At 34.9% G+C, this 21,731-nt stretch overlaps 1 protein-coding gene across 2 annotated transcripts in view; it reads right to left on the bottom strand.

Moving 5' to 3' along the window:
* LOC111054484 (homeobox protein OTX2) overlaps positions 1-19,693 on the bottom strand; it is a 69,118-nt gene extending 49,425 nt beyond the window's left edge. Inside the window, exon 1 of one of the 2 annotated variants that reach the window (XM_039423687.1) lies at positions 19,037-19,693. The gene's annotated coding sequence lies outside the window, so the exon portion shown is untranslated. Of the gene's footprint in view, positions 1-16,999; positions 17,445-19,036 lie in introns of those variants that run through there. The other variant, XM_039423688.1, reaches the window with a different exon arrangement.
* Positions 19,694-21,731: the final 2,038 nt, after the last annotated feature.

The following is a 21,731-nucleotide window of genomic DNA, read 5'->3' as shown; positions in this document are numbered from 1 at the left end:
GGTGTTTTATTCTTCTTTTTTGTTCAATTATTCTCCAGTGTGATACTCCAATGATAGAATTTCATAATCAATAAAAAATCACAGTGCAGTCACACATTATAGCACTATTGCAAAAGTTACTTTTGACACTGAGAAGCACCTAGTTTCTAAACGAATTCTCCATGTGAGAAAAAGTCAATATTTTATGAAAAAAAATGATGAATGAGATTTTTGGAATTATTTGATGCATCTCCTCATCCCTAAAAGTTAGTGCCAGTGATTTAGAATGAATACTGTAGCAGACCATTGCCAACCATGAATAGAGAAGGAATCTGATGCCAATGCAAATTTCTTGATACCTGAATGAGAAATCGTATTGTTACTTTTGTGTTTGATAGGGTGACATTAAGGGGGTGAGCGTCACAAAGGAATCCAGCCTCTGAACAAAGGCCAGATAGCAGCAGCTTCATTTTTGGGCACGGCTTCATCCATTGAAGTCTTCCATGGAGTCTTACATAAGCATTGAAGAGTGCATCGCAGTGGTGTATTGTGGAGTGTTATTTGCTCGGCACTCCAACAAAACTCTTCATAGCCTCGTTTGCTGCCATTCTTTCACCCAACAATTGATTCAGATTCACTGAGCATGCTCTGTACACTTTCGATTTTCCCAAGTCGGCAATCTATGAGAGACTTTCTATGAGAAATTTTAAAATAATCGTTTCAAAAGACAGTATGATGTCCCAATTGAGTATTACAATAAACTTTTTCTTTTCAAAAGTATATTGGAAGATGAGAGGTTCACCCTCGGAAAACAGTCGAAACAATGAAGATTGTTTGGTAGCATTGCACGCAATTTGGAATTATGCCAATGAAGCAGCGAAGTATTGGTTTAATCTATCTAGGATTCGATTAGTGGACAAAAAGACAATAACGTACTCAATTCTCTATACGGAACGAATTTAGCAGGATATCCTGTTATTTCTTTGTTATGGTAGAAAAAATTCATTTTTTATTTTCATTTTCATTTAGCTGAGCCTACACTCAGATTTTTACTATTTTGTTCTAGAAGTTAGCGTTTTACCACATCACAAGCTCCAGACGGTAAATGTATGTTGTATTAATAGCTCTAATATTGTGTGTTGGAGTAACGAAAAATTCTACTCTGAAATTGTTGACTATTGAACAAAATCTACTTCTTCCTGGAAAGTGAAAGTCAGTTATGAATCATAATAACAATCATTTCGAAGAAAGAATCTGCCGCAGCTCATACAGCCCCTCACCCCAGTTTCATCAAACAAGATATGAATAAAAAACTGCTGCACACATTTTGCTGTATATTATAACGGGCTGAGTGCTGTGAGCTGGGACCCCAAACGATTATTAATATCACAGTTGCGACTGAAAATTGACCCCTCTTATAATATTATTGGTTGACAACCGCTTTGGCCCCACCTATTCAATTTCCAGCTCCCTCCTACCTAGCGCTTGTATCGTTCGCCATTGCTGTACAATTTATTCATAAATTGAATGTTCAGCTGCTCTGTCAGCCCTTCCGTATGGTTATCATAGAGGCAGGCATTCCGAGAAGGGTGATATCCAACCTTTATACGGACTTTTATAACAGGATCCACATTGACAAAAATCACAAAATCAACAACTATATGACTAGAATCATTTTTAGAGCGAGAAAGTACTGTTTTCATTCTTTTTTAAAATATTGATTTTTTTTTCAATATAAGAAACATTTACGGGACATCTTACAGTACAAAAGTAACAAGTTGGTAGCAGGATCATCGAAATAATCATGAACACTAGAATAAATAATATCAAGGATTAAGAAAATGTGAAAAATAAAAATGGATTAGTTCAGACCAATCCTTGGACTCTGTTTCTTGTGAAGTCATCTATGCAGAACAAATACAACAAATTCACGATAAATTGAATACAAAAATTCGATTCTTCAATTGGATACAAAAAAGTTATTTGAATAAACATAGAATTATCAATAGAAATCAATATGGATTTGAAGAGTTATAAACAGAAGATGCAATATCCGACTTTTTGGAAAAAATAATTGAAAACTTCAACAGTAAAAAGAAAATTTTAACACCTTTCTTAGACTTAGCAAAGGCTTTTGACAATGTATCTCAGTCAAGATTATTGGAGAAGATGGAACACCTTGGAATCAGAGGCTCACCTCTCAAACTATTCAATAGTTATCTAACTGAACGGTATCAACTACTTACGCTGAATACTTTATCAAGTGATAAAAAACTTACTGAATATGATCTGCCTCAAGGCACTGTTTTATCACCAGTACTTTTCCAAATTTATATTAATGATTTTCTTAAAGTTGACATTGGGAACTGCTCAATCGTATCCTTTGCTGATGATACCGCTCTTACTTTCACTGGCAATTCCTGGGAGGACGTGCGCCTTAGCGCAGAAAATGGTCTCAGAGTTGCACAATCATGGCTTGATGAACATCTGCTTACTTTAAATGCTTCTTAAAGCGTATTCATGATTTTCTCACCCAATTCCCGAACACAACCTCATGAAATAGAAAGTATTAAAATACACCTAGTAAACTGCAATTTTCAACGATCAACTGCTTCTGTCCTGAAATTCGAAAAAAGGACCAAGTGAAATACCTTGGAATATTGTTGGATCCATATCTGAGAAGGAACATTCATATAAACAAAATGTGTTTAAAAATAAAATTTCTAATATATGAATTCCATCAAATTAGAGAACTAAATAACTCTAAAATAGCTCGATTAATCTACTTCTCTTATGCACAAGCTGTTTTACAATATGGAAGAAGAGCTTGGTGTGGAGCCTTGAATACACATTTTAAAAAACTTTTCATAATTCAAAAATATATTATTAAAACAATTCTAGGCAAACCCAGACTTTATCCTACAAGCGATCTTTTCAATGAATTCAAAGTACTAACTGTTACATGAAAAACTTGATAATACAGTATATATTAAAAAGAATAAAAATAAATTCCTTCTTCGTGAAAGCAACTTGAATTTGAATTTACGTCCTACTAGAGAAACATTCCATCAAGACAAGCTGGATTTGAATGTATGTAAAAGACAATTCACCTACTTATCACAGAGGCTGAAAAATCTTGTTCCTACCAATTTTGTTGCCAATATGAGCCGGAGCAAAAATCTAAATTGCAAGATTGAGGAATGGATAAGATCAAATAAAACTGAAGAAAAAATCTTCTAGGCACCTACTGTTTCTTGTTTTATTTGTGTTTCGTTTTTTATCGTAGAATAATTATTGTGTGTTTTTTAACTAACTTTTATCTATTTTCATCATTTACTAATCTACAAATTTATATTTTTGAGTAAATTCCACTAATCTTTGTTCTTAATTTGGTTGTAATTTCTTAGTTTATATTGAATAAATATATTACTGCAACTTAGGTCTACGCACAGGTTTTACCTTGTAGGCTACTCCTTAAACATAGATGGACATAAAAAATATACTGCAGTTTTGGGAGTATTTTTATATAATTATTTAATAGTATTTTTCTTGTATTATTTTTAGATATTATAATATTATATTATTATAATTGTGTATGTTTTTTGAGAAATAAATTTGAATTTGAACAAATACAGATAATTTGAAATAATGCTACTACGGATTTATTATTTATATGTTGGTCGGTTATTATTTCATCAAACAGTATCAGATTCTGCTCTTCTCAACACATAATAAGATGAAAAAGAGAGAACAAACTGAGCTGCTGACAATACATCGCCCAATCATTAGTCAATAAAATAAGACTCACGCCAATGAAGTTGCTTCCTATTCACTAGAAAAATTGACACCAAAATGACGAATGGAAAGTCTTTAGGTTATTACTGCATATTTAGAAAAATTCTATCTTTCAGTTACTTCTGCAGTCATTTTTTTATGAATTCTTAGATAATCGAAATTAAAAGAGAATCACTTCCACTTACAATACTGATAGGAACTGGTGATCATTATTCAATAGTGTAACTAACAGTGCTGTGTGATCATTTCCTGAAGTGATGACTGGCCAAAATTAGAAATCATATTATAATCAAAGTTAGGTCTTTTAAATCAATGGTTCAATCATCAAAATACATACTCAACCTTACGTCTTGTCTGTTTTTAAACGATTATATTGTGCTGAGTAAGTGTAAGAAAGCATGCAGAACGTGATAGCGTGTCAGTGTTAGTTTATAGTTATCTTATGCTAATGTGATGGAAAATATCCCATGACCATGAATGTCAATAACGAGGGTGGTTGGCTGGTAATCGTACGTGTGTGTGTTTGCTTGCGCGTGCGTGTGATATCAACGGCTAATAGCAACTGATTGGGACGCTGGGCGATGCGAAATGGGGTTGTTGTTGAATTAAGACCATTAGTTGCCAGTGTAGAGGCGCAACGGCAAATCGACTACTCTTTCGTAGCTTCCAGGATTTATAAGTCACCGCCTCAAGCCACGCTCCAGATCCCCGTCCATGCCCGGTATATCTATGTATCATTCACGGGATAACAGATACAGATGGCTGTGCAAATGTTGCACTGTTTGCACTCAATTACGTTCGGCAGCCGGCATACGCTCCACGTTTGTTGTGTCTCTGGGCAGCAAATTTGGTTAGCATCATTGCCTACTTCACTTGTTACTCGCATTTGTAGTAACTGGGGTCAATAAGGCAGGGGAAGATGATCGGAAATAATTCAATTCACCAGGTCCAATATTGATGGTGGAGACAAGATACTAATTAGTGATAAGTAGTGAATAGCTGAGTGAGGTAAGAATGAATTATGTGCTGATAAAGAGAATGATTTAGGGTTTAAAAAGACAGTAATCATAGTTGTCTAATCTTATGACTAATCATTATAAAATTATAAACATCTATCGTGAATGTGTTACTCTCTGGAAAATCGCGGTTAAAATAGCAAGAAATGTGATATTGATCAGCAGCAGGAGACGAGATACGTAGCTGACAGAGTAATACGGCCACTATAGTATTAACTTGAAATTTTCAAATTCTTAAATCCTGTATACGCCAAAAAACGAGTAAATCACATAACATTAATGAAGAAAGTGGCGTTAAGGTCATTTCGTCTTACCACAGTGAAAATAGAGCATAATCCCATATTTTAGATTATATAAATTAATAATGAAAGCCAGAGACAAAGAATATACAGTACATGCAACATGATAGCAGGCTTCTGCTTCTCAACATTCAAACCAAAGTTCAACTATCGATAGAAATTGTACAATAATTCTGCAATGCGCATAACACACTAGACGAACAGTCATTTGATTAACTTTGTATAGAAGAGTAAAATAAATGTTATTTATTTAGCGTATGGCATTCTTTGTCAATTTTTTAAAATTTCACACTTCAATAAGTGCACGTAAAATAGTGAAGTAAAATAAACATGTTCAATTATAAAGTCAATATTATAGATAGAATCGGTTCAGGAACGAAAACAGTATTTCTATATCATTCTTCAAACCCTTTATCAATCAAGTTGGAGTTTGTCCATGAGAATTCCTTGTGTGGTGATTGTGTTGTTCATTCATGAAAGAAGTTTTGGCCAATACCTGTTCTTAACTGTTGTAATATTGTGATAAATCTTTATAAAATTATATAAAAATTAAATACTGTATCATTCACATAATAACAACTCTCAGTTAGTTTGTATCACGAATAGTTGTTGTATTTCACCATTTTCCTAAAATTTGAAAATTTGTTCCTGTGACTTACATTTCAGCTAGGTAAATTGACAAGAATTATTATTGAGCTGATCATTTACTAGAAACCGATTATAATATAATTTTTATTGAGGTGAGGAATTTATTTAATTATCGTCATTCATTCAATTCAATAAGAAAACTCAATCAATGTATAAAGATCGATATCATTATCGTAACATCATCAATTTATTTTTCCTCTAATGGATAAACTCAATCGAAAGCTAATCTACACAAATTTGTATCATGTGATCACTGGAATTGTATCAGTTTCTAGTGACTAGTGTATTCCGATGACGCATAATTTCACACATACACACAAGCAAGCTTTCTATAGTAACATAGTAGAAATCATCACTAGAAGCCAGCTTTCGCTGGGGTGGGTACAAAGAGGGGTGAATGGGTATGCTGACAAGGGGCGGAGTGCCTGCCATGTGAGGGGGCGAGTGGGCCGATTATTTTGATGGAGGTAAAATGGAAATGAATTTGTTGGCTGAGCAGTGTGCAGTGTGCAATGGGCCTCGGGGCCGGATTGCCAGTGAGAAAATCCAGCGTCAAACAACAAACACCGCCCAGTACGGGTCGCTCTATAAAAATGAAAAACAAACATACCAAATAACATAATGTGCTGGCTCTGTTCTGCTTCTGTTTTCAAACACAGAGTCATAGCCGGGGGCCAAGCTTAGCGCGACGCTTGCTTCCCTATTATTCTCCTCTTGCGCGCATTCAAATTAATCAGAGAATGATTTTTAGTCACTCACGGCACCGGCACTCTAAACAGAATTCTGTTACTTTGAAATAATAATAATTCATGTCGTTTCAGAGAGTATACTGAATACAGAAAATAATATTGGATCTCTAGTCTTCTAGGTGAATTTCACTCTTAGTGCCGGTTGCACAAAAGTTGGTTGAATTTTAATCGTGATTTATTCAACGAGAACCAATCGGAGATGCCTTTTTCCTAAATAGCCTTCACTGATTGGCTCTTGTGACGAAGGTATATGGAGAGGCAGATATAATTATGAGATAGATGAATAAATCGGGGAAGAAAATGTATACGCACCATAAAAGCAAGAAGAATCGAATGGCTGAGTCATGCATGGCTAAAGAAAGAGGACCGGTTAGAATAATGGATTATATAGTGATTGGGACGAGGAGAAGAGGAAAGAGAAGAGTTTAGTTGATTGGTACCAGCTGTAGATAATGGTTCCTTAGAAGACCTATACGAATAATATTATCACTCCCCTATCATTGAAAAACTGGAAAATGTTCGGAAAAAAATTATTCACTTCATGAAAGAGGGTTGCATTCATGTTTGAGACACTTCTGGCGCTATCATAGTTTCACCACTATTCTGTTCCACAGTCCTATCTCTTGCAGTCGTTTATTAATCTTTAATAAAGTAAAGAGCTGGCTTATACACGTACAGGATGGGAAAATTATGTTTGACGCATCATCACGTCTGAACTACTGAACTAATTAACTTCAAATTTTGCATATATATTCTTAATTAACCAAGGATGGTCAAAGGCCTATTTTCATTTCTTCAAAATCTCATTTCGTCAAGTTTTCAGTTTGTCAAGTTTTAAAATGGATCCTTGAGGAGCACGGGTTCCTTCTAGTATAAGTTATATTGAATGAACTCACAGCTAGTACTCAAGTTTGTCTTTTTCTGGCCGTGCTACAAATAAATGTAGGTAAATGTTTGACATTTTGTTTTTGCAATCTTGTTGTCTATTAAGAAAGTTTTCAATGTGATTTTTGATGGCAATAAAATTTGAATTTGAAAAAAGAATTATCAACAAACTCCTAACCAAAGAAAATCTCTGTGCTCTGTACTAATCGGAATGTATGAGACTCCATTTATACAGCTGATAGAAGGCGCAAACCGAACTGGCCAAGCATACAACAATGGAACACACACGTGGCAAGCTCGCGCTTTTGATCAATGCAAAATTTATTCGATCAGCTGATTGATAAGATTATTTTAAGCTTTCCAATGATTACAACATATGTTAGAATATCATGTTTTAATTATCTTAGTTCCATATGGCGTTCACCTTACCATGTTCATGAGCTTACTTAATAGGATCCTTTTTCATCCTTTGAAACCCTTGAAGGCAAAATATCTCGAAATCCGTTCTTAGTGCGCGTCTAGCATGTTTGAAGAATATTTTGCAAAGTTTCAAGACTGTAGGCCAATTAGTTTGAGCTGTGGTGTGATTTTACATAGAAATTTAAAAAAATGCCCTCTCCTGAACCCCCTGTGCTCCTGATCAGAATTTTTCTGCACAGGTCTATTTTTTTCGTAGCTGAACAAAAAAGTTCCTCATGACTTTGCTGTGCAAAGAGCGGTTTAAAAGGTCGAAATTTTTGGGAGCCCCAGCTCCCTCAGGTGGGCAAATTTCTGAATATCCTTTCTTATTGGATGTCTTGAGGCTACCATACACAATTGTGCAAAATTTCAAGTTTTTAGGTTCAGTAGTTTGGGCTGTGGTGTGATTCCAGTCTGTCAGGACTTAGCCTTTTATATATATAAGAGATTTATATTTTTTGATAATTTTTTATAAATAAAAAGTGAGAGTTGATGAGAGATCTGAGTAATTCCTTATATTTGATCCAAATGGTTATTCATTTTGTAGTAGTCGGGGACACTGCAATCAAATTTTTTTATTCTATAGCTAATAAATTTCATACGTATTGATTGTCCATAATGAATCCAGTGTCCATAATGGAAGTGATTGACTATTCTTTGGTGAATCATGAAATTTATCTGACATTCAATATTTTCATTTACATCTCAATACGGACTTCCTATGTGCTTAGTCTACAGCATTCATTATTCCGAAAACATTTATAGCCTTTTATAGATATAGAGAAGAAGAAAAAGCGATAGGGGAAGGACCAACATGCACAGCCCAAAACTGTTCTCTCCCCGAATTTCAATTCATACATTAGTAAAAAATGTATGTTATGATCCATTCACTTTTGAATAAAATGAGTCCAATTTTCAGTAAAAACACTTAAAAACAAGAAATTTTGAATTTAGATTGTTCACTAACCAAATTTAATAACAAAATTGACACTAATCACTTAAAACTGTAAAAAGATAGTCACTTCAATTTCGATTTAAAAAATTAGGAACTAACTTATTCATTGGAAGCACAGATTATGATGTAAAGATGTTTGTTTATATTTTTTGTTTCAAATGTATCAGTATCTATTATTGAATGATATATCCGGTTATGTTTGTTGCAATGGACAGTGAGTTTCTTGCCATCTCATGTTATACCTGTGCAATGCTTTCTTGTATAACACTAATGTATACTGTTAGTTGCACAGTCTTTCTGTTACTTTCTACTAATTTGATTCTTCTCACTTTATTGTGCAAAGCTTCTATTTTCCATTCATTCCATTATTCGTTCAGTTGAACCAAATTATTGTGTGGTTTATAATAATTAAATACTATTGGTAGTTTGAAAAATATTTGGGAAAGTTACATTAGGACAAAATTATAACTTCTTAGGCACAAACCTATTTATTATATCTAGTTTTTTTTCGAACTGGGAAGAAAAATTGCCCTTATGATGATTCTGATCATCATCTCCCACAAAAAAATGTATTTAATAATTTATGTTCTTTTCATTGATATCTTTCTGAACAAGAATTAAAATAAGGAATAGCAGGATATTGCAGCATAAACTCTCTCTTTGAAAATACAATAAGTCCATGTAAGTTATTTCTCTCCACTTGAATAGAGTGTTATGCATGAGCAATTCACCCATAAACGTTAAATCACTTACAAAATGGAAAATTAACGAAGATAACGTCACCATACTAAATGACATTACTGTACTTGTAGAATAGAGGGTGATAATTGAAATCAGAAATGTATGAATGACCGATGAGACATACATTTGGCATAATTTTACTCATTCTCAGCTAGGATGTTGCATTCACTTTCGCTGGTTAACAATATCGAGTACATCGTTTGAAAACTGCTATTTGTGAGCCAAGTAACATGAATTGAATTCCTCCTTAGGTGTACGTACACATGTGGCTTGGCCCGAGGCATGAAACGGTGCAGACTGCCTGTCTCCTGATGGACAGTTACTAACACGTGTTCCTCGATGCGAACCCAGTGTCTATTTCTGGTTTTCAGTTTGCATTCCGAGAAAACACGAAACAAAGGTACAGGATGGCCAGCATGTGGAACAAAGCAAGGTAGGCTGATTGAAATTTTCGACATGGCTAGTGACTATGAACACCCTTTGGCTTGGCTACATCAATTCAATGAGCCCACTTCCAGGAAGACTGCGTTTGTGTCAGACCTCTTGGAACCTCACACCCTACAACGGAATGTTACCTGAGAGAGATTGTTACTACTCTATTCTTGAAATGTGAACTTCTTCCATTCCTTCTCCACTATTCAACGACGAACAAGTGTTTCTAGGATCCAGGACAGTAGACTGTTTGTCTGCATCATTTTCGTGCGTTTTTCAAAATTTCTTTAGTAACAAGTTGCCGATGATTGGAAAGAAATGTAAAATGACCCAATCCTTTCTGGTGAATTTATGATTTCTGTTAATACTTCTCATAGAGTATATTAGAAATAGGGATGGATAACTACTGAAGTAGCTGTTTTGAATTGAATCAACACTGGTTTATTCTCCTCTGTTATTATGTGAATGGTTACCTGAAGATTGAATATTTATTCATGTGTTTTCTACATAGAAATACAATTGAGTTTCTTACTTTCCAATGATAAACTAACAAATTCAATAAACATAAAGCTACTCCTAGTCTGCATTAATAGTGCAGTCTGTTAAGGAAACTTCTTCTGACTCTCTTTTTCTACAATTCAAGTTTATTCATTTATTTATAATTTTCACAAAGTAGCACTGATTGGGAGAGAAAAACTAAGAATACTCCTTGTACTATTTCTCTCCCAAATTTAGATAACATTTTAAAAGTCCGAAATAGGGTTAGTTAGTATATTCTCATCAGAAGGATAATTCTGACTTGAATGAAGTCTAGATTTTTCAGAACAGAGATCCCAAAGATTTGAACAGTAAGATTCAATTCAGAAACATCAAATAATGTTAATGGAGTGGAATCTGGTCTATTAAGATGAATATGAACAATATTCGGAACGGATATGGAGAAATGTATGTTTTTATATTTCATAAGTCTATATGAATCCAGCTGCTTATTTTGACAGTTGGCTTGAGAATTACAATACGATATTCCTTTGACAAAAATACTAAATGAACATCAGCTGTAACAATACCTACTATTACTTCAGGACCCACAACTAATTAATGACGTCATAACATGTAGATTGATTCTGACATGTAGTTTACTAGCTTATCAATGTATGCTCCCTAACTTTTGTTACTGTATCGATTTCTTATTGGATGGAATACTAACTAAATTCCAGATTAAAGACATTTGTATTTTATTAAATAGAAATGCTATTGAAATGAAAACACTTTATTACACAAATGCAATAATTTATCCATACTTTCAGCGGATAGACATAGGCCTACTCGATTCAGTGATAGAGATATTGATAAATTCATCTAAATTAAAAATACTTAATAATAGCCTGTATCAAAATCGAAGGAGAGGTAAATCAAAGTTTCACCAAATTAGATGTAACTCTTTTTCTAGGAAGGAGGCTCCCACAAACTTGATCACAATAGATCTGTGGAACTAAGAAACTCATCAGAAGAATGTTTATTAGTTAGGTAAAACCTCCAATATTATGATATTATAAACAGCTCCAACACTTTGCATTTATTTTTAATTTAATAGTTTAAAAGTTTTCTCACACGCTCCATTTACACTGTTCTTCCACAGTCTAATTACACTGTTATTTCACATTTTATTTACACTGTTCTTTCACACTTAAATTTAATTTTTCACTCACACTTTATTTACACTGTTCTTCTACACTTTACGTAAACCGTTGTTTTGTAGAATTTAAGTTTTTTCTTCTTATCGCTCGTATCCATTTTCGTTTTAAAGTTTCATCTTTCGAAAAATAAAATACCGTACGGAAACTTTTGGAGTCTTGTTATAATTCCCGCAACAATTAGGTACACAACAGTATCCCATGATTTAGAACCCCAAATTCATAATTAATTTTCACAAACGAATATTAGAAGAATGATAAACAAACTATATTCATTGAAATAGAAGACCGTGAAAATTGAATTTATAATTCCAATTTTGTTGATTACCATTTCAGATGTGATAACAAGCATCAGCGCTCTCATTTCGCTTGCCTACCGCCAGTTGATCATCGATCTACATGGTGATGACGTTATAGTTTATTAGAGTTTCAGTTGTGAAGCCTGAAGTAATAGTAGACTTTGGTTGTAAACTAGCATGATGAATATTGACTATCAGAAATGGCACGCTCCTATCATGATCATCATCCAACACATGGTAATGCTAATCGTTAAAGCTGTTTTGCAAGTTGGTGAGTGTCATATCCGGATTACCGATTGGTTCCGGCCTTGTGTCGGTTGCTTACCGCCCTCACTGACATCACATAGTCACAGGCATGACCCATGTTATGAAGCTGTGCTCATCCATCAAAGCATCATAAGCATGAAGCTGTGCTCATCCATCAATATGCTGTATATTTTGATTAGTATACTAATAACAATACTACAAAAATCTGGAGCAGCAGCATTTACCAACCGGTTGGTCACTGATGGATCATTTATTGGTGGTTCGTGGTGTGATTGTTCAAGAGAACCGAAATTCAATGCAGTCTTATTACTATTGAGTTTCAAAATTGAAAAAAATTTGTTGAAAAATTCGTGATGATGCTGAGAGGGATATAAAACTCATCCCCTATTTACACTTTACATTGTTAAAATTTTCATATAACAATAACAATAAAATATAACAATAGATCTATGAACTTATTCAATATGACAATCATGTGTATCGCATGAATATTATGATGAAGTGGATGGGTCGACAAATATGGATTGATAAACTTGTAGAACTGGAGTATCTGGATCTGGAGTATGATATTTCAAACTTATCTTAATTAAGATGCACTAATAAGGCTAGGTTGTGATAATTACCAAATTTGATCTTGACTTAGATCTGAACTAGTGTCAATTATTTTCAAATTGCCTAATTCGATTTTTTGACCAAGCGAAGTGAGGTCTAAGATTCAAGTCACGGTTTGGCATTTCTCTTAATGTTTAAATGTTTGAATGTTTATATGCTGCGCATTTACGGCGAAACGCGGTAATAGATTTTCATGAAATTTGACAGGAATGTTCCTTTTTTAATTGCGCGTCGACGTATATACAAGGTTTTTGAAAATTTTGCATTTCAAGGATAATATAAAAGAAAAAAGGAGCCTCCTTCATACGCCAATATAAGAGTAAAAATCAGACTAAAGAATTATTCATCATAAATCAGTTGACAAGTGATTACACAGATGTGTGGAGAAGCCAGTCTATTGCTGTATTTCCATAAGGTTTATAGTTCCAATCAGGTACTTGTGGATGAGAATACTGCGTGAGGTCTACTGTTCACAGAACTACTAGTCTGTAACCAATTGAAACTGTCTCATTTTGTACTGTACCAAAATCAAACACTCGCTTTTGCTTCAACTCAATTAACAGGTGGTACATGATAAACATGCTGTAAAGCGATGACTGTAACCACTTTTAAGAAGCCCACCCCAAATATACTGAATCAATTCATTCAAGTTTAAGTCAGAAACTATCAAACTGGGCTGGTGACAAAGTGGGCCGACGACAAAGTGGGCTGGTCTTCCAACCCAGTTTGTCGTTGCATGCACCGCCAAACTGGCACTCTAAGGAATGCAGCCCAGTTTGACGGCGTGCAACTTTGTCGTTTGGTGACAAAATCTGAGGAGTGCCAGTTTGACGTTGCATGCACCGCCAAACTGGCACTCGAAGGAATGCAGCCCAGTTTGACGGCGTGCAACTTTGTCGTCTGGTGACAAAATCTGAGGAGTGCCAGTTTGTCGTTGCATGCACCGCCAAACTGGCATTCTAAGGAATGCAGCCCAGTTTGACGGCGTGCAACTTTGTCGTTTGGTGACAAAATCTGAGGAGTGCCAGTTTGTCGTTGCATGCACCGCCAAACTGGCACTCTAAGGAATGCAGCCCAGTTTGACGGCGTGCAACTTTGTCGGTAGCCCACTTTGTCGTCAGCCTAGTTGCCATCGTCCCATCCTAATAGGGAAACCTAAGATTATTATACTATTGGTCCCGGTTTCACAAAAGTAGGTTAAATTTTAACCGTGATTGATAAGACGTCTTCTCTGATTGGCTCATGTGGAATTAATCACGATTAAAATTCAACCGGCTTTTATGCAATCAGCACTAAATAATAATGCATAGAGAAATAAGAGTTCAGAGAATTTACAACATTCCTTATGTAAGTTCTGAATAACTGAATTATAACCCTTAACTGATTTAACGAGATTATCATTAAGGATGCATCATTTTTGGCTCTCAATTTATTGTTGAACATGAAACAAAATTAGGAGATTATAAAGATACTTTATATTTTTAATTTCTAATAAAAATTTTGAAAGTCGGATAGAAACATAACCCTGTCTTTGAATTATTTAAACTTGCATAGTAGGAGTTATAGGTTTATGCACTTTCTTAATTTTGTTTACATAGTAGGGGAATAGGTTTATGCAGGTTCTTAATTTTGTTCTTGACAAAATTGAAAGTTTTTAGATTGACTCAACTGGAAAAATAAAAATATTGCACTAGTTTGTCGGACCGACTACCGAATCATCAAGCTCGTAGTGATTTTCAAAGCTCAATGTTTATTTTTTCAATAGTAAAATTAGGCTACATATTGCATAATCTACATGATATTATCTTCTGGTAAAGAAATCAATGTTCATTTGTTTGAAAATTAATCAAATGTGAGTAAATAAAATACAATCGGAACACTGCTTCTATGCTATGGAAGAAAGAGACATTCGAAAAAGCTATCTATGCACGAATTGGATTCAGGCATCAACTCTATTCTATAAGTACGTGACAAAAACTGAAAGTGTATAGTGAAGCAAAAGTGCATGAATAGGACGATATTTTTCAATAGCCTATTATTTCAGTCACTAGAACACCTGTTTGGCTCTGAAACGTTCATTCAGTGAAAGCCCAGATGTCATCAGTGTTCTTCCAAGAAGTAGACGAGCGAAAACTGAGCCGAAATAAATTACTGTGCCACGAAAAGTTCCTGTTTTCTATTTTTTAAAATAGGCAACTCAATGTGAAAGGCAAAGTACATTTTCACCATGGTACATTACTTAGAATTTCATATAATTACTATCCTTGATTATTGATTTATTAAGATATGATTTATCATAATATTAATTAAATTATCCAGCAACAGATTATAATCTACTACAGTATAATCATTCTTGTACTGCAAACTGCAATATAGATTTTTGAGATTAGTCTGTACAGAATTTACACTGGATTGTTTGTTTGGCTCACAGTTCCTGATTTTGTTTCAATTTTCCACAATTGTTTTATTAGTAGATCAACTCCAAAGCATTAAAATCTCATTAAAATCCAACTAATAATGTGCAATTCCTTGACAATGTGATACCATAATTAAAATGAACAAACTGAAAGTGACTCATATACTTTTTTAATAAAACCTACTATAGTAGGATGTCGAAGAATGTTCATTTATTTTTTTACGAATTGATAATAATTTATTAATGTATTCTATCGAAAATACTTTCAATTGGAAGCTTAACCAATGTAACATGTCGTACAGTATAATTAAAATACAGTACAATTAATGGCCGGTAACTCAATCTCTATAGCCTACTATTGACTCTAGTAGCGTTTAGCCTTGCGGGATGACCAACGCACTCGTCGGGGTAGTAACTGAGAAGTGCAAAAAAGAGAAGTAGTCGATTGGTGTGTTTGCTGCTAATGGAATCCCAAACACTCGACGGGACACGAGTTTTTTTTTATTTTTGTTATTCCCTCGATCACTATCTCTATCTGCACGCTTCTTGCTTCCTAATTAGTCCACTTTCTAATTAGTTTGCTGACGCTTCTATCTCTTCTTGTCACAAACTTTCAGTAGCTGTCACTCTTTTGACGGAATGACAAATCTGCAAAAATTTACAGTTGAGAGAGCATGTATTGTTTACAGTTGTTACAGTTGACAGAGCATGAGATTGTATATTATGTTCTTTTTAAATGTATCAAAGTTTCAAGTATATTGGCTAAATTGAATTCATCAATTTTACATCAAATCTATTATTATTCTGAGATTATTGCTTTCAGCAACAGTAGCAACTACCTGGAAAGATTTGGAATGTATGTCTTCATTAAACTAACAGATCCTAAAAAAATAATTGTGTTACCTATAACTTACTTTTTGAATTTAAATTTTTTTTAGCAAATAACTTATTTGAATAAGTATAAGGAAATAACTATAAAGAAATAGCTTATAAATTATATCTTCAAACCTCTCAAACTACTAATAGCTACATGTAATAGCTACATGTTATTAGATTCCAACTACATTGAAGAAAATGAAAAACCTGTCAACTGCAGACTTGAATCTCAAACCATATTATGCTTCAAATTGCTTCTCCATTAAAAATGGGAATCAAGATCTATTACTTGACTTTCCTTAAATACAAAAAATTAAGAAAATGAACAAGGGATATTGATCATTTGAATAAAATTAAAATTATTCTGCGATTGAATAAAACGCTGACATTGTTATCATATATAATTGGAACTAGTTCTACCCAAGACGCAAGAATACTAAAAATTATCATTGGATACTATTTTCAATGATACTTTTTTAGAACTAAACTATAGGATAATATTTTTCTCTAAATCACTTCGGCTACCACCAATATCGAAGTGGAGGCAGTCGACTAGTAATATTACTAATCATCAGATGACGGCAAGTAAGAGTTATTGAATAGGATTGCCTGTATTTTGCAATATCTATTAATGAAATACAGGCTTTTAAAATGTATTGGTACTCAGCTGGAAAGGGTTCGTGAGTGGTCTCTAATATTGTATCCGATTTTATGATTATTACTTCTCAAACTATTTCCTCTACATAATTCAGCACCCCTTTCCAACAATTTAACTTTCTCGCAAGTCAATCGTATTTTATGATCAAGAAATCAGTATAATAATAGATTCAAACTCAATGTATTACTGTGAATATTTTTAAATGAATTGAGTATTTACCAAATTCCATTGATGAAGTGAATGATTGCTGGTTGGGAGTTGACTGGCCACGTAGACAACCTTGTTAGCACCAGCTGGTTATCAACAAATATCGATGACGTCAGTCATTGTTACTTTCATAAGGATCTCTATTGAAACTCACTGAGTAGTGTAGGTCTATAAACCACAATTTCTTTGAACACACACAACGAAATAACAAGCACCACCAGCATACAACAATGAATGCAACTCTATTCACAACCGTAGTAGTACGCCCTTTCACTGAATTGTTGTAGAGGTCTTTTCAAATAGAATGTCAAAAATTGATTACTCGTATTAGAAAGTATCCTTCATTTCACAGGTTGTTGATCAATAATCCTTAAGCTATTTTCATAATTCATTTATTCATTCATTCTTTTTCATTCATTCTATTCTTTGGCAGAGACTATACTTCATACACAGACTCTGCAGGCTATTTGAACTTCATATTATATCATTAAATCTAGACATCTAAATTTTCATTATCCTACATCATTTTCATTAAAGTTTAAAACAATATATATCTAACATTATAGAAAAATGGTAGAAAATCAGCGTGTGAAACGTTTCTACATCTAGAAGGTAGGAATGTGAAATAATGGTTGTTAATTTCAAAGCCTTTGACAGGAATTATTCTCATAATACTGATTAAAGCTCGATTGGTCAATGGTTCAAATCTTATATCTGGAGGAACAATCATGATAATATATGTTTCACAAGAGATAAATATGTCAAGATTTCATAAATAATATTAACGTTTAATGATAGTTTATTAATATTTGTATATAGGAAGAAGATTAGAAGTGTACAAAGATAGACCTATGTATTATCAAGAAAGTGAAATGCAGTGTAATATCTTAAGACTTGCATGCTATGACTATGTTAATAAAGCCCACGGTATTGATAAGAGATAATACGATGGAGATTAGTCAGAGCTATTTCAAACATTCTGTACGACCACTTCGTTCAATCAATTCATTTACAAGGAACGTTACCAAAAAAAATAATTGCAATTGATGGACATTATTGAAATTGTTCTAGAACATTAGACAATTGGTCACCTGAACTTGGTTGGGGAAGAGGTACCTAGTGATCCAGAGATAGGAATTAAATGAAATAGTAACAGTAGAATTGGGCTAGATTTGACTATTGTTGGATAAGCTGATAGATATGAGTTGATCGTAGTCATCGATACTTTCGATTGCAATGGGCTCTAATAAGGTTACAGATAACAACGTTTACACTGGACTAAGACTTCAAAGAGTTTCTATTTGATATTGAATTGTTTGGATGAAATCTAGTGACGTTTCCTGTTTGCGTGTTGATCGCACATCGCAAATACCACCAACCTACTATTGAGGTAAGAACGAGCAATTCACGTGACTTATACTCGTGGTTGAGAAAGTGAAGCACAGTAGGCTATTATACAACGGAGAACTATTGGACTGAAAGTTGTTATTTGAATCATTATCACAAAGTCAACACGAATGAGTTACAATGATGAACGGTGTACAATTTGTGAACTATCGGTGACAGTTGACCCATTGAACCATGTGCTGTGACCCCCACCACTCACACTCTAACCAATAATTGTGGGTATATCGCAGATGGTGATATCATAAATAATTTATGGGATTGATCATTGGTTAAAAAGAGACTAATGCCAGACAAACACAGACTACCAAGATAGACAGTTGGGGAACACTAGCGAAGGGAGAGCCTCGGTTGAGGAAGAGGTATCGGACAAGAACCGTTCGCGGAGGTCGAGGGCCTCATGACTGGCAGCTAGGTGCACGACTCACGAAATGCAGCTGAATTATAGGCGCAAACACACACAAAAAGGGATGGATCGTCGTCGTTAATCTTCTTAGAGAGCAAAGCCGAGCGCCGGAGGCTTCTCAGCTTCTCCGGAACCGGTGCGGAGCGGTGCGGTGCGATGCCTCCGCTAATCTGTCCGGGGCACCCGCTAATAATAAGATCGCCGCTGATGAATTGGCAGCGTCTATAAAAAGCACTTACCGAGTCCTTAAGCCGCTGGCAGGAAGCGGATCGCCCAAGTCGGTCACAGCCGTCGCTTCTTCTTATTCTTCCTCTCCTTCCCGTCGTAGTCGCCGTCGTCGTGGTATCCCCTCACCACCCCTCACGCGCGCGCACACCGGATAAAACAAGGGCTAAGCCTGTTACGGGAGCGCCAGCTTAAAGGTTCCGCGGGCTGCATTAAATAAGAACCCTCGATTGATCCTCGTCGAGCGCGCTGAAATCCCTCCTAAAACTTTTTCAAAAACACATACAAAAATATACTTAGTCGACATGTTTCTAAACGTGCACCCGAGCCGAGGAACAGAGCGCGAGCGCAACAGAGACGGCGGAGTCGGTTCACCCCTGCGCAGAAGACCACTGCGCACCCCACCACGTGACTCGGCAGCCGCCAATCACCGCCCTCCTTCTCCCGCCCTGCGCGGAGGGGGCGTGTTACTCGAACCACTATCTGTCACTCTCTCGCACACTATCTCTGTCACCGCGCCCGGAGCATGCACACTGCACTGTGGCACTGAGGTAGAGAACCAGCAGCAAGCACCTTGACGACTACAACCGTATCGCACCGCGTCCTCCACCTATCTACTCCACGTCCGGCTCACCTCACCTCCAATCGATCGCAGCACAACTCCTTGTGGCGCACACCGCCTTTCCAACCACACTGACATTATATTTCTACCAAGCGCAAGCACACACCTCTCCATCCCCTCCGTCCCACCGGCACAAGAACCCTACTAATATCTCCTAAGCGCTGCGATTGCTTTGAGTCCGGCTCAAGGTATGAGTTGCAGTCGATTCACCACCAAGTCAATGCATGTCAATTCGACCGACAAAGCTACAAATTAATTGGATCATCGTCGATCTGTGACAAGATTTTGGCTGCTCGTTCATTTCGAGATGCTGAAAGAACGTAATACGTTCACTTCTGGTGACAGCCGACAAGATAGTGAAACCAGCTGATTACGGCTAATTTCAAAGAACAATTGACATGAAATAAATACCTTAATTGGAAAATGAGGTTGATAATTAATGCAATAAGACTATAATAAAAATGACGGTTCCGATGTTTTTTTTCACAACAACGTGCAGTCAATTATGCTTACCGATTGTTAATATTGCTTACTGACTGTTTGCCGCTCAAAACTATTACAGTCAAATCGTGAAATTGCTGATCTATTTTTAAAATTTACTGCACATCTTTGTAAAAACATCAAAACCGTGTGTTAAAATATTGCAGCTCGGAATGGATTAAGAAACTATCATCCTCAATAAAAAATAACTTATCCTACGTTAATCACCACATATTATCGTATGGAGTACTATAAAACTTGGCTGAACTGAGATCTGATAGGCAAAAGTTTATCGAGTTCATTAGAATCCGAATTCCACAAAATCAATTAAGAAATAGTCCACTTGAAATTCGGAATATAATATCGAAATACAAGTGGACTAATTTCCATTAAGATCTGATTGTAAGCATAATTTCTTTCTGATACAGTAAAATAGTAGAATACAGAAGCATGAAATGGATGATTTTATCTATTGAAATATTCTCTTAATTAGATAGGTAACATATTATAATATAGTGAAATGGTGAAATTTGACTTTTAAGGAATTGGCAAAACTGAACACAACATAATACAGAAATACGGAGAACGTACGAAACAAAATCAAGTTCAACTTTCGTTACCCTCTTATTTTCAGTCTTATTCACATAAAAGCTACAACACAAAATCTGATACACGTGGAATTGTGTAATGCTAGTATGACCAATGAGACTTCATCTCAGAAGTATTCCTCTTGTAGGATATAATTTCGAATATGGAGTTATAGCACCATTTTTCGATTGGAACTATGATATTATAAATATACCAGTTTGTACAAGTATATTGGAGGTTAGCGATTTGATGGACAATATATATGATACTTCGATAAGAATAATTATCAATTACCAGTGTAACAAATGAAAAGTTCAAATCTCATTATGTTAATTTGCGTTTGGTAGATTAATAAAGTTCAGCCACTGACAATGTCAAAGGAATAAGCTGCCATGTCATTAACCTATAACTGAGATTCACCAGAACACCAGAAGCATTCCATTTATTCAACCTGAAATTAATTCATTATGCATTATAATAAATGAAACTCTGTAATCTCCATGGAGCAGCTTAACCCATATCATGAAACTGCGTCATTAGCTCTTACCTCCTAATTAAAGAACGCAATTACGTAATTAATGTATTCATCTCCCTGATTATTCTCTGTAGTATCTGACTCATTGGTGTACTCTTATCTATTAGCCCTCAATTTAAAACTCGTTGTCCCAAAAAGGGTAACTCTATTATTAAATTTACAGTATACCTAATCAAATCATATATTTAGTTTCAATGTACTATTATATTGTTATTAGAATGTTTTTAATAATATTATACAAGTAGGAAAGGTAGTATCGGAGACAAATAAAATATAAGAATATTCTTTATCTGTTCATATGTGGTAATAATGAGAGGATAAACCAATGATAAATTATATAATTAAACATTTTTCATACAATTTTATCTAAACAGAGTATCTTTAAAAAATTCAATAGACAAAGTAGCTTCTGTTTTTCAATTCTAAGGGCCGGTTTCCGAGCTCGGGATTTAGCTAAGTTCTAGACTTTAACTGGCTTTAAACT

The sequence above is a fragment of the Nilaparvata lugens genome, chromosome 3 (assembly GCF_014356525.2).
Source record: "Nilaparvata lugens isolate BPH chromosome 3, ASM1435652v1, whole genome shotgun sequence".
Classification (NCBI taxonomy): domain Eukaryota; kingdom Metazoa; phylum Arthropoda; class Insecta; order Hemiptera; family Delphacidae; genus Nilaparvata; species Nilaparvata lugens.
Note: the sequence above shows the minus strand (reverse complement) of the source record. Positions and strands in the feature narration are given on the sequence as shown.